Raw genomic sequence first — 13,599 nt, 5'->3', positions numbered from 1 at the left:
CTACTGCCAAATCATTTTGTTATATGGGAGTAAACTTGGATTCACAACTTACTTTTGAAAGACAGGTTTCTCAAGTCCTTAGGTCAAGGACCTAGATCCTTCCTCATACAATCTATGTGGATGGCATGAAGAAGGATCTAGTGAAACTTGAAGAATGGTCCAATAATTGGCAACTAAGATTTAATGCTAAGAAATGCAATTGTTGGACCTGTCTTTCAAAATTAAGTTTTTACTCAAGTCTCATTTGTTTTTTTAGCTGGTATTTGGTGACTGCATCAGCTACAGGTTGAGATGGAGCAGCATGTTCTTGCCTGTATTCATTGGGTCTAGTTCCTTTTTTTCCTATATTTTCTCTGTGTGTACTACTCCACACTTACTATGATTGTGCTCTTTCTTATCACTTTTTAGTATTCTTTTCAATATTTTGTTTTATAATATTTTAAAAAGTTTTATTATAAACTGCTGTGACAGGGTCTACAGAACATTGCCCTTCTCCCTTAAGGAAAGTCTGTCTGATAGCCAGGGCCACCTTAAGAAAGATCCTTCTATAACTAACCAGGGCCACCTTAAGAGCACAGGTCTTGTCATGGGAGGAAGTGAGCCGGGTGGGACAGAGTTGAAACCGGAGAGTTTAAAGGGAAGGGTCAGGCAGATGCAAGAGTAGCCCAGGGGAGGAAGAGGAGAAGCTCCATCCAATGCCCTGACTGAATAAATCTAACAGCTGTGATCTGGCTGAGGTAAGCCAACCATGTTGTGTTTTCATTAAGACTTACAAGCTTGCTGAGATCTGGCAGTAGCTAGACCTGAACTTTGACAAAGACTTGAGAACTCATGGCTGTGTTTGGGGCATGGCAACCCTGGCAACCACAACTGTGATAGGCCTACCACCAGAGGCTTGTTTACTAACTGAATTTCAGAACCGCAGAGGTTTACCTGCTCTATGACCCGGGCCCTGTCAAGTAACAGGTCTGGAAATCCTGTAAATAAACACTTATTTTGAATTCACACCTGTTGTCTGGCTGTGTTATTCCACTGGCCCATTCCCTGCTCTCACTCGGGGTCTCACAACTGCTTTGACCTATTTTGCAGAAAAGGTGGTATATCAAGCTGGTAATTAATCATAAGCCTCTGTGCTCTGTCTGGGTTCTCTTTGATCTCCTTTTCTCTCCAGGTCTAAAATCACAAAACCAGAGAGATTTTTAAAACTAATGTTTTTCTGCTTCCGAGGTGAATATGTTGTTATCTGTTTTCTAAAGCCCTCTCTTTGTTATTTGTCTCTGATTATACAGTCTCTCATGGATTTGGAGTCAGAGAGTTTACATTTTTTAAAACTCATTTCTCCTTTCCTCTGAGACAGAAGCAATGGTGCCTGTCTGTCTCATAGCCTTATCTTGTTCTTTGGATGATTTCTATATTATTTTTTATATCTCTTGTACTTCAGCAAAGTAAATTTATGAAGCAGCAATTTACAATCATCTCTGGCTGAATGAAAAAGAAAAATGGTGTTCTGCTGGTGCTTTGTTTCACTTTCTACTGCTCTGTTGATAACATCTTCCGTCATATGATGTGGAAGAAGGGAGGCAGGAATAGATTTATTTGGCTGCTTGTCAAAAAGTTTCAATGTGGTTGGTGGAGTACCTCATGTTTCTGCCTTTGCCCTGTCCAAAAGTGACTCTACGTTATATGCCTCCCTGACCATGTTACTGTTGAAAAAAGAATGGATTAAATGAAGATTTAGTTCACTCTGCCCCCTTGGTCATTTGGTTCATTTAAAGGTATATGAACTGAAAATGCCTATATTTCAGACATTTTACCATTTGTCTGAAGAAAAAAAAAAGCAGCAGGTCTGGTGGTTATAGTGTGACAGTTTTCTAGGGAGAAGTACAAGAGGAAAAGGTGCCATGGCAGCTTTTGGTTGATCATCGGGGATAAGATGGTATAGTAGACCAGTTCATACTGGTAGAGGGCCTCTTTTTATCAAACTGCAGTAGCAATTCCTGATGCTGTAATGCTGACAAAGCGCATTCACTGTGAATGGGCTTTGTCGGCATTGTTGCGCAGGAGCTAGTGCAGTTTAGTAAAAAAGGCCCTTAGCCTTTGAGTGTTCTCTTGTAGATATCTGTTCCTATGTCTTTTTGTTTTGCATGTTGTTGCATTATAAGGACTGATGGGATATCATACAAGATGTAACAAAAGAGAGTGAACGAAGTACAAACTAAAGGCCAAACAAAAAAACAGCACCACGGGCCTTTAAAAATGGAACACAGTTCTTTAATGAATGAGCCTTGACAAAAAGACCCGACACGGGCCATGTTTCAGTGACTAGCACCTGCGACAGGGGTCACAGTGATGACATGGATACAGAAAGTGAAAGTGCCTTGTTGCTTTGTATCTTTTACTATATGAGACGTGGAGTAAGGAATAATACATTGTAGAGGAATATATTCGAGTTATTCCCCAAGTTTTTCACGTCATTACTGTGACCCCTGACAGAGGTGCTAGTCACCGAAACATGGCCCATGTCTGGTTTTTTTTGTCAAGGCTCATTCATTAAAGAACTGTGTTCCATTTTTAAAGGCCCGTGATATCTTACAAAGATGTACATGACTGCTTCCTTAGCAATCTATAGTTCAAACCTAGAATTTATCATATCCTGTTAGGATACGACATGCACAAAAAGAATTATATTTGTCTAACATCATTTATATTTTGCTAGTAACTTATAGAAATACCAAATATTTTCATATATCCATTATCATATGGCCAGAGTTAATTTGTCAGTACTGTGAAATGATCATAGTTAATTTAATATTATAAACTTGCATACCTTTTTGGAACAAAAACAAATACATACTTCTGCATTAAATCACATACAAAACTTCAATATTAAAAGGCAATCTTAATTTGTAAGAATTGTGCAAAACATAAGCTTTTTTTTTTCCAATGAAGAAAAATGGCAATTATCATATCCGGTGTTAGAATAGCTACAACATGGGTTTGTACCTCAAGAGGGAAAGGCAGAATCTGGAAGAATTAACTTCTATTGCATATCTAATTCATGCTACTTATTTAATCTCCTTGTTATCAGTATCTGTCTTATATTAGCCTCATAGGAAAATATAATATGTTGTTTCAGTTCATTGAGGTTTTCTTATTCTAAAACAGATTTCGGTTTTTTAAAGTTCACCTGAATCGAAGCAGAACAAAAGCAATTTATAAATGTTATAACTCCACACCTTTCAAAGTGAGCTGTTTAGTTTCAAACATGTAGTCATTCATCCATACTTATCTTGGTGTATCTTCAAAGTATTATGCACTAGCTACTAACAGCAGCCACATTTTGTTTCAGAAAATCATATTCTGTTCAGTATTATGCACAAACTTTTCAATATTCAAAAGCATTTATATAGTTGGCAGCAGGGCCATTCACATACATGTTTTAAAATAAATCTCAGATGTTGCATGATTAATTTTGGACATATAGGAGCCTTTTTACTAAGCTGTGCTGTGGTATCAGTAGGCTGAACATAAAAGTACTGTGAGGTGCCTCAGCACACCCTATGGTAGTGGTAGATTTTAACTTTCAGTAAGCATGCATTTGCCCTTACCGCAACTTAGTAAAAGGACCCCATAAATTGTTATACAGGCAAAATTGTCCTTCTGAAAGGAGAGCATGATTTGACAGGATGTGTTCTTCAAATATCTGATATGTTAGTTCCAGCATGCTTAACATAAATGGCCAAGTAGGCAACACAAATAGCAGGTGCAACTTAAAATGTCTAATTTGGATGGTTCAAGTTATACATGATATTCAGTGATGCTATCCAAATAGATATTGCTGATGAAGAAAAGATCATTTAAAAATGCCTAGGTTGGATATGTCAGATTGCAAACATTTACCACATGACTGAGAATTGACCTCAGTGTATCAAACTCTGACTTTCAAGTTATCATCATCAAATGGATAGAAAAAGTGGCCAACAGAAATTAACTTTTCATCTATAGTAAGACACAGTTGATCTTGACTTTTCAGAAAGAGGTATAGAAAGGCTAATAGCCAGTATAGACATTAAATATTGTCCAAAACTGTTACTCTTTTCCATGTGAGGCCTTTGTCCTCAAACCCAAAAAACTAGTGCTGACAATGATCTGGTCAAATGCAATATCATGGAGTATGGAATACTGAGAATGACTTACGTAAGAGTGTGCAGGGCCGGTCTTAGCAAGTGTGGGGCCCTGTGCAGACCAACTTGGTGGGGCCCCATCCTAGCCCCGCCCCACCTAACTCCACCTATCCTAGCCCCACCCCCACCTTAGCTCCACCTCAAGGTATTAAAATGGTTTTAAAATATATGATTCAAGCAACAAATGAGCTCCTTTTATTAATGACCATATGTAGATCCTTCAAGAGGTAGTGTGTCATGATTTAGGCTCTACACCCTTTCTGATGTTTTGGTGCCACTTCAGTAACGCCAACACACAATCTCTCCACTGCAAAACACTATAGACAAACTCATAACCTTACCAAAGCATAACAGCACTAATTCCAAGGACAGGACAAGCTACAACCTTATGCGTGGAAAGGCAGCGCTATAATTACACCGGGCTCTAAAACACCAATACACTACCTAATGAAAAACAAAACAAAAAGGGCTGCAAATACTATACACTAGTAGAATACAACACTTTGATCACACATGAAAAACACATGACACAACGGATATGAAAGCAAAATACTGAACTGGCCTAAGACCGGCCCTGTCTATGGCACTTTAGTAAAAGGGTGCCTTAGGCTGGTTAACATTTAGAGGGATGTTTGAGAGCCATCTGAGTATAGGGCAAGATGGGTTGATAACCACAACTTGTCATTCTCTATGTACTGTGGGAGTGTTAGGGAGCCCTAATATTCTGACAGCTTTCACAAGAGCATAAGAACTATTCAAAGTTGTTGCATCCAGATCATTTCCAAAAATTAACAGCTATGGCTGGAAGAAGGGTCCGAGTCAGAGCCCTGGAGTCCCCCTGACTGTCTGGTCTTACCTTTTCCACCAGGGCAGAGAAGTGCTCCAGGGGTGCATAGGACAAGTTCCAACACAGCAGCTGGCTCCGCAGGCAGTCTGAAGTCAGGGGCTCGGCTCTGTGCTTCACAAAAAAGATGGCCTTGTGCTTGGGCCCCGGCGGGGAAGCAGGTGGTGGGTAGCAGCTGGCCGGCGGGGCTGAGGGCCAGCAGCAGCGTCGTGGGCTCTGCCCGTTCCACAAACTCCCTTAACAGCTCCTGGTGTGGTGCGGCTCCTCCGAGAAGCATTTTTGCCAGCGCTCGGGCTTCAGTCGCAGCGTGCGCAGCAAGTAGTCCTGGAGGAAGGTGGCCCCCCACTCCCAGGCCGGCGTCTCTTCGGCTGCTTCTTCCATGCTGTTGCCCTCTGCTCCCTCTCTGCCTGCCACTCCCATGGTTACACTGTTTGGTTTGGCGGCCCCAGTCTGTTGCTTTAGGGCCAGAAACGCTACACGGAGAGGCTCTAGGAGCCGAGTCATTGGGCTGGAGCGAGCTAACAGCCCCCTGGGGAGCGCTCTAACCCGTCCCGCCCACATTCATTCAGTCGAGATGGTTAGGACAAGTCAGGGTGGACCGAGGTTACCTGTTTCAAGTGTTCGCAGATGACCACGCGCATGACAGCACCTGCCAGAGCCCAATCCACGCACCAAGGGCACCAGTTTCTCAAACTATAGAGGGCTTTCTGCCAGGTTGTCGCTGTAAAGCAGTTAGCTATCATGAATCATTAGTATCCAGCTCGTCTTCACAGCAAGCACATGCATAACTAGAACAACTCTCGGAGCAGGACGGGAGGAGGGGGCGGAGTTGAGGCATGCCGTGGGGCCCCTTTGAGCGCGAGGCCCTATGCGATTGCATCAGTTGTTTCGGCCTAAGACCGGCCCTGAGAGTGTGCCAGTGAATCTAGAACATAATTGCAGTGGAGGGGAAAAGTTCTGCAGAATTTGGCCCTATATCCTGATGTCATCCCTGGGCCAGAATAGAATGAACAGCCTGCTATTGATGAAGTAGACTGTGCTATGGAGCCATGGAGACCAAAGGAAAAGTGCTGCCTGGGATCCTGTTAATGAGCTCTCTGAGAATTTTCATTCTGTATGAGGGCTTTTGATGTTACTACAACTTGCAGCATTTAGTCCTGCTCCATTCCATCTATGTGCTGTAAGATAAGAAGCATGAGTATGCATTCAATTCTGGTCAACATATCTCAAAAAAGATATAGTGGAATTAGAAAAGGTTCAAAGAAGAGCAACCAAAATGATAGAAGGGATAGAACTGCTCCCATATAAGGAAAGGCTAAAGAGGTTATGGCTCTTCAGCTTAGAAAAGAGACATCTGGGGGGGGGGGGGGTATTACTGATGTCTACACAATTCTGAGTGGTGTAGAACAGGTAAAAGTGAATCAATTTTTCACTCTTTCAAAAAGGGGACACTCAATGAAATTACACAAATACTTTTTAAACAAATAGGCGGAAGTTTTTTTTTTTTTCACTGAAAAATAGTTAAGCTCTGGAGCTTGCTGCCAGAGGATGTGGTAACATCCGTTAGTGTATCTGGTTTATAAAAGGTTTGGGCAAGTTCCTGGAGGAAAAGTCTATAGTCTGTTATTGAGAATGACATGAAGGAAGCCACTGCTTGCTGTGGGATTGGTAGCATGGAATGTTGCCCCAGCACTGCAGTATTCACTCAAAGAGACGTTCCAACCAGTTCTCCTTCCTAACTCTTTCCATACTTGCACCCCATGTACCTTACCACTGGTCACACTATTCCCCTCCTCAGAAATTGTCGCCCCTAAAATTTTCACTCAATTCACCACCATTCTCACCAAAAGCAGTTGTTTATATACTAAATGTTTCCTGATTAACACATACTTTAAAACAAGTAACTTCCTTTACGAAATAAACAATGTATCGTTGTCATTTCTATCAAAGATTCAGTGTAGCTCTAAGATATACATTGTGTCACACAAGGTAGTATAGCTCTTATATATTTAGTAAAAATAATAAATTTCAGCCAAATATTTGGGAGGTTTGCCTTTATTTAAACAACTAGATTGCCTGACATATTTGTGTTTCTCACAGTTAGACATCTTTCTCAAGGACATAGTCTAGGGCAGATTCTGATTCTACTGCCAAATTATTTTCTTCCAGTCCATCCCTACTCTCAATCTCAGGGTCTATTCATTTTTCCATCTGAAGCCATCCCTAGCAAGGTTTACAATATATCCCTGTGCTTTTGGTGCTGTTCTTCATAGCCTTTTATATCAAACTTCAATTCTGTTGTAGTCGACAAAGAGCATAGTAGTGGCTTGATATGGTCCCTATGAACTACTTTTCCTACACCTCCAATTTCTAACCTGATCTTTAATGTATTATTGTGGTAAACGCTCTCTACTATGTATGGTGTCTCTTCCCATTGGTCGTGTATTTTGTGACGAACCCGGAACTTTAGTCACCTTACCAATACTCTGTCTCCTTTCCTCAGAATTGCTCTCTTAGATTTCCGGTCATACTGACGCTTCCTTCTGTGTCCAGTATTCTCAGTCATCTCTGCAGCAATTCGAATGGCATCCCACTTCTGCAAATGCTCTTTTACCACTCATCCAAAGTGTGACTACTACATTCTTCATCATGACCACTCACATGCAAGATTTTATCAGTACTATTATATAAGAGCACATTTCACATAAAGCATAGGATTTAGAAGATTTATTCCTGAAACTCAGTAGGATCTATGAATTATTTTTCTCTATCAAAAAAACACAATGTTCTTAATGTTTCTCTACAGAAGTACTTACTAAGCATCTAATATAGCTACAAATCACTTGTCAGATAAGTATAAGACTTCAGGCACAACACAACGGTTTTTTTTTCTCCATTCTAAGTTATGTTAGAATAGATATTTTTAGAGTTTTTTGTTCTTTCTTCTGCGTATTCTACAGGCTCAAATCTTGGGAGAATGCACTAAACAGATTCAATGCAATGTTTATTAGGGTGAATCCTTTGTACTGGTTTTTCCTGATCTGGAGATAAATAACACTATTTGAATGTGTGCACACTTTTAATACTGTCCCTATTTCTTTTGCAACAGTCACTTAGCTCTCCCGTTCTTCTTGAAAATCTTTCTTGCGGTGGCTAGCTTGTCGCAGGAGCAGAAGTTGGGCTGGATTCCTCTCATGTGAGTACTTCTCTTTTCTGTGGCCTCCTCGTTCCACCTACTATTCCTAACTTTATCCAAATTAATAAAGGAAAACCCTATCTATTACAGTGCATTTTTCCTGTGTGTTTCTCTCTGCTGTCACTATATGTTATATAACATCACTCACACACACAAGGAGAGACATGGGCTGCACATACTGCAGCAGGACATGTTTATCCACTCCTACCCTAGCTGATATAATATTTATCCATCTTTCTGATCTGATGTGCAACTTTCTTTAAATTAGTCACCTTATTTTCTAACTCCTCTTACTCTCTTACCTATCTATATGTTAACCATCGCTCTGACCTCATGTGCAACTTTCTTTAAATTAGTCACCTTACTTTCTAACTCTTCTTATTCTCCTACTTATTTATGTTTCCATTTTTGCTTATACCCTTCACTGTCAATTAAAATGTTCTATTATGTATATGTTGACATTGTAAGTAGTATACTATCAGCATTTTCGAAAGAGTAAAACGCCCATCTTTTGACACAAATCGGGAGATGGGCGTCCTTCTCTAAGGGTCGCCCAAATTGGCATAATCGAAAGCCGATTTTGGGCGTCCTCAACTGCTTTCCGCTGCGGGGATGACCAAAGTTCCTGGGGGCATTTTGGCAAGTACTGAAGGTGGGACAGGGGCGTGGTTAATAGATGGGCATCCTTGGCTGATAATGGAAAAAAGAAGGGCGTCCCTGATGAGCATTTGGTCAACTTTACTTGGTCCATTTGTTTTCGCGACCAAGCCTCAAAAAGGTGCCCATACTGACCAGATGACCACCGGAGGGAATCGGGGGTGACCTCCCCTTACTCCCCCAGTGGTCCCCCTTCCACCCTAAAAAATATGTATATTTTTTGCCAGCCTCAAATGTCATACCCAGCTCCCTGACAGCAGTATGCAGGTCCCTGGAGCAGTTTTAGTGGGTGCAGTGCACTTCAGGCAGGCGGATCCAGGCCCATCCCCCCTACCTGTTACACTTGTGGTGGTAAATGTGAGCCCTTCAAAACCCACCACAAACCCACTGTACCCACGTGTAGGTGCCCCTTCACCCCTTAGGGCTATGGTAGCGGTGTACAGTTGTGTAGAGTGGGTTTTGGGGGAGGGTTGGGGGGCTCAGCACCGAAGGTAAGGGAGCTATGCACCTGGGAGCAATTTTTGAAGTCCACTGCAGTGCCCCCTAGGGTGCCTGGTTGGTGTCCTGGCATGTGAGGGGGACCAGTGCACTATGAATGCTGGCTACTCCCATGACCAAATGCCTTGGATTTGGTCATTTTTGAGATGGGCGTCCTCGGTTTCCATTATCGCCAAAAACCAGGGATGACCATCTCTAAGTATGACCATCTCTAAGGTTGACCTAAATGTTGAGATGTGAGTGTCCCTGACCGTATTATCGATACAGAAATGGATGCCCATCTTGTTTAGATAATAGCTTTTTCCCCACCCTTTTCCCGGGACGTCCTTAGAGATGGGAACCCTTAGAAATGGTCGTCCCCGTTCGATTATGCCCCTCCACTCCATACTTCATATTGCTATTTGAATATTTTACTGCTGTAATTTCCTGTTGCTCATGTTTGATTTATTCTTGCTGTACACCGCCTTGAGTGAATTCCTTCAAAAAGGTGGTAAATAAATCCTAATAAATATGTAATCCCTCTCTTTCTTTCTGAAAAGAAAATATAATTGGAGTCCCTGCCTGGGTTCCCTCCCAACTGTTTTTCCATAACTTTCAGTCACTTCAGGCACACCTTGAACCCAGAACTGACTCAAGACTAGCAGAATTATCTTTTGGCCAATGAGGTCTTTGCCAATATTTTTGTTGTGGGCAGCTGTATCATTGAAGGCAGACTATACTACTACTTGATATTTCTAAAGCGCTACTAGGGTTACGCAGCGCTGTACAGTTTAACAAAGAAGGACAGTCCCTGCTCCAAGGAGCTTACATTCTAAAGGACAAAATGTCAAGTGGGGGCAGTCTAGATATCCTGAATGGAGGTATAATGGTTATATGTCGAAGGCGACATTGAAGAGGAGGGCTTTGAGTAAGGATTTGAAGATGGGCAGGGAGGGGGATACTATACCTGTTATCTAACCACTAAAGCTCTTAAACACTTCTGGATACAGTACATACCAGTTTTTCTCACTTTAGGAATTATGAGGGGGCTTTTACTAAGGTGTGCTTACGTTTTTAGTGTGCACTAAAATTGGGCACGCACTAAACGTTAGATACACCCATAGGAATGCATTGGCATCTCTAATGTTTAGCGCATGCTCAATTTCAGCGCGTGCTAAAACATGAGCGTGCCTTAGTAAAAGGGTGTCTAAGTTAGTAGTAGTGGTGATCTGTCTCACAAGCAAAAAGAATCACTATAGACTTTTCCTGCTTAAGGGTTTTTAAAATAATTTTAGAATTCTGCTGAAGGGTTTTCAAAATAATTTTAGAACCTTGCGGAAGCATTTGTGTTTCTGGCCTGTAGTAACTTCAGACCCACAGGCCAGAAACACAAATTCTTCTGAGCTATTAGTTTTCTTCCTGAATTTCTACAATCAGCTTTTATTTTATTAAATGTCTTTCAACATTCAAGAGACTGCTGTTTCTCACGGGACTCTCCACAGTCATCCACAATGCTGGCTGCTTCTTCCTGACACTTACCAGGCAGCAACTCTACAGCTTTGCCTCTCACATTCACACACACACAACATCTGAGGGTTCCCTGAGTTCTGCTATCTTAAAAGTATATTTAGGTTCATCAGAGAAACACTCAGCTCTCCCAGCTTTCCTCTCTGAAGATTCCATCCCAACTGCCAGCCTGAGCTGTTTAGATTCTTACCCCAGCTAGGCAGCATTCTATGGACTGGAGCACAGGTTCTGCAACCTGGTGCTCCTTCCAGCCCAGCACTGCACTGTTCACTCAGAGACTTTCCAACCAGCTCTTCTTCCTAAATCTTTCGATATTTGCACCCCATGCACCTTACCACTGGTCACAGGTACCATCACATAGACCTGCTTAAAAGCAGGTGTACTGTAAATAAAGACATGTACATTATATATTTACCTGTGCAGATTAAGGTGCTCTACACAAACTCTGTCCCTGTGGATGCCGAACGGCAAAGTACATACCATCATGTCATGACACGTACTTATACATTTATAGCAATGTTTTCTGAGTTTGTTCACATGCTTATGTGGCCACTTATGAGTAGAAATGACTTTGTAAAATGAGCTCCGTAGTGTGAAAATTCCTATTTTGTTGTTTGCAGGGGCATGCAACTGATAAAGCTGCTACTGTGAATTGAAACACAGAATGTGCTTGTGACTCCAGTTACTTTGCTTTTCTATAGAAATCTAAAGCTTTGTATTCACTGTCTTGATACCAGTTATTTTATGTTTGATTGTACCTTCTATGCAATGCTATAGCTTATAGAAATGGGAAGGAATAACCAAACCAACTTTTTTCAGAATAGCCATGGACAGCATTGCAGACCCTTAAGAACAATTGATGTGACTGGAAGGGATCATGTCAGTGGGCAGCAATATTGGAGAAACCAAATGTTGTTATATTGGATGGCCCATCTAGGATGTGGTGAGGGCTTGAGTTTTGGCGGCATTCCACCAACTGATGCCTTCACTCCTGCTAAGATGTGGTGGATGGATTTTCCAGACATTAAGATGAGTCTATTAAACTATTTTAGTCACTTAGGTCTTGATGCTTGCCTTCAATGTTAATAAAACTGTGGAACTTGTTATCCAAACCATATGCTAAGAAGTTAGCCTAATGAAATGTTATGTAAGATGCTGCTGAAGGAAACAAGTTAAACCCCTTTTATTTACAAGCTTTTCACTGATATTGTGCCCTATTTCTAGAGAACGAATGATGTCATTTACTTGTTGTCCTTGATAATTTGTTTTATCTTATGTTTGTGAATTTTATGAATGTGATTATGTAAGCCATCTAGAATTATAAATGCTGTGGGATACACATTTTTTAAATAAAAAAAAATAAATAAATAATATTGAACTTTGTGCCACATGAATTTGATTGATTATGTTGTCTGTACAACCAGTTAACTGGATAAAGTAGACCCGTTAGATGTAGAGGGGCATTTTCAATATGGCATCTAAATCCAATTTTGGACATTTTGTGAAAAATGTCCAAAATCCAGTAGCAAACATAGCCATTTTCAAACCAGAAAAACAACCATCTTTTTGTTTCGGAAATTGCCATTTGCTAGATGTTTTTTGTGCTCACTGCGTCTATTTTTTAGGATCATTTAAAAAAATGGCCAAGGGAAAATACACACAAAAATAAACCATTGGGGTGTATGGGGGGGGGGGGGGGCAGCATTCTTAGCAGACTGGCCACACAGACATCTCAGAAGAGCAATGCTGCACCATAGGGAGCACTGCAGTGGACTTGACATAAAATGTCCCAGGTACATATCTCACTATTACCCACTTATATTGTATGGTAAGCCCTCCAAACCCCACAAAAAAAAAAAAAAAAAAAACACTGTACCCAACTGCACACCACTACAAAAGCCCATATGTCTGCAGGTGTCCTCTATATGTATACATTTATTTGGTGGGTTTTGGAGGGCTCACAAATTCCACCACAAGTGTATCGGTTAGAGTGGAATATGGGTCTGGGTCCCCTTCTCTACAGTCCACTACACTGACCACTAGGCTACTCCAGTGACCTGTTTTGCTGCTCTAAAGCCAGATATGTACTGTCAGTATCACACCTTAGGGGGCTGGGAGGGGATCAATGACAACTAAGGGAGTAAGGGGAGATATACCTTAACCCTTCCAGTTGTTATTTTGTCATTCAGAACACTTTTTGGTCACTTTGTCATGACTGAAACAAGTCTAGCCAAAAAATATCTTAATTTTGGCACTAGAAATTTTAATTTTGTTCCATTCTTGCAGAAAAACATCGATAGTTTGATGCTGCCCATGTCCCGCCCCAACACACTCCCTTAAAATTTGGATGAACTGTGGAGCAAAACTCTAGAATCGGGGTGTTGAAAATCACAACTTGAATGTTTATGAGAGAAAAATGTCTTTCTGCCACCTTATAACTTTTTTTTTTTAATGAGCTCCGTAGTTTATTTGGATTTTAGCAGGTTTTGTTATGGTTCCTCACAGAAGGGTCATGAATTATTATTTGTTGCATTTGTATCCCACATTTTCTCACCTATTTGCGGGCTCAGTGTGGCTTACAATAAGACTTGAATAATAGAAATACATTTGTTACGACTATGTTATGGATTACATTGAACAGAGTTGTGCGAGACATTCGAATATCATTGGTAGTATAACAATGGGACAACAACATAGAAACATTAGAAGGAGAC

The 13,599-nt window shown here is 41.1% G+C and overlaps 1 long non-coding RNA gene across 1 annotated transcript; it reads left to right on the top strand.

Moving 5' to 3' along the window:
• Positions 1 to 670: 670 nt before the first annotated feature.
• On the top strand, positions 671 to 12,189 carry LOC115460321. The gene is made up of 3 exons (XR_003940459.1): positions 671 to 737; positions 8,138 to 8,224; positions 11,705 to 12,189. It is a non-coding gene; the product is annotated as an uncharacterized LOC115460321 (long non-coding RNA).
• Positions 12,190 to 13,599: the final 1,410 nt, after the last annotated feature.

The sequence above is a fragment of the Microcaecilia unicolor genome, chromosome 1, assembly GCF_901765095.1.
Source record: "Microcaecilia unicolor chromosome 1, aMicUni1.1, whole genome shotgun sequence".
Classification (NCBI taxonomy): Eukaryota; Metazoa; Chordata; class Amphibia; order Gymnophiona; family Siphonopidae; genus Microcaecilia; species Microcaecilia unicolor.
Note: the sequence above shows the minus strand (reverse complement) of the source record. Positions and strands in the feature narration are given on the sequence as shown.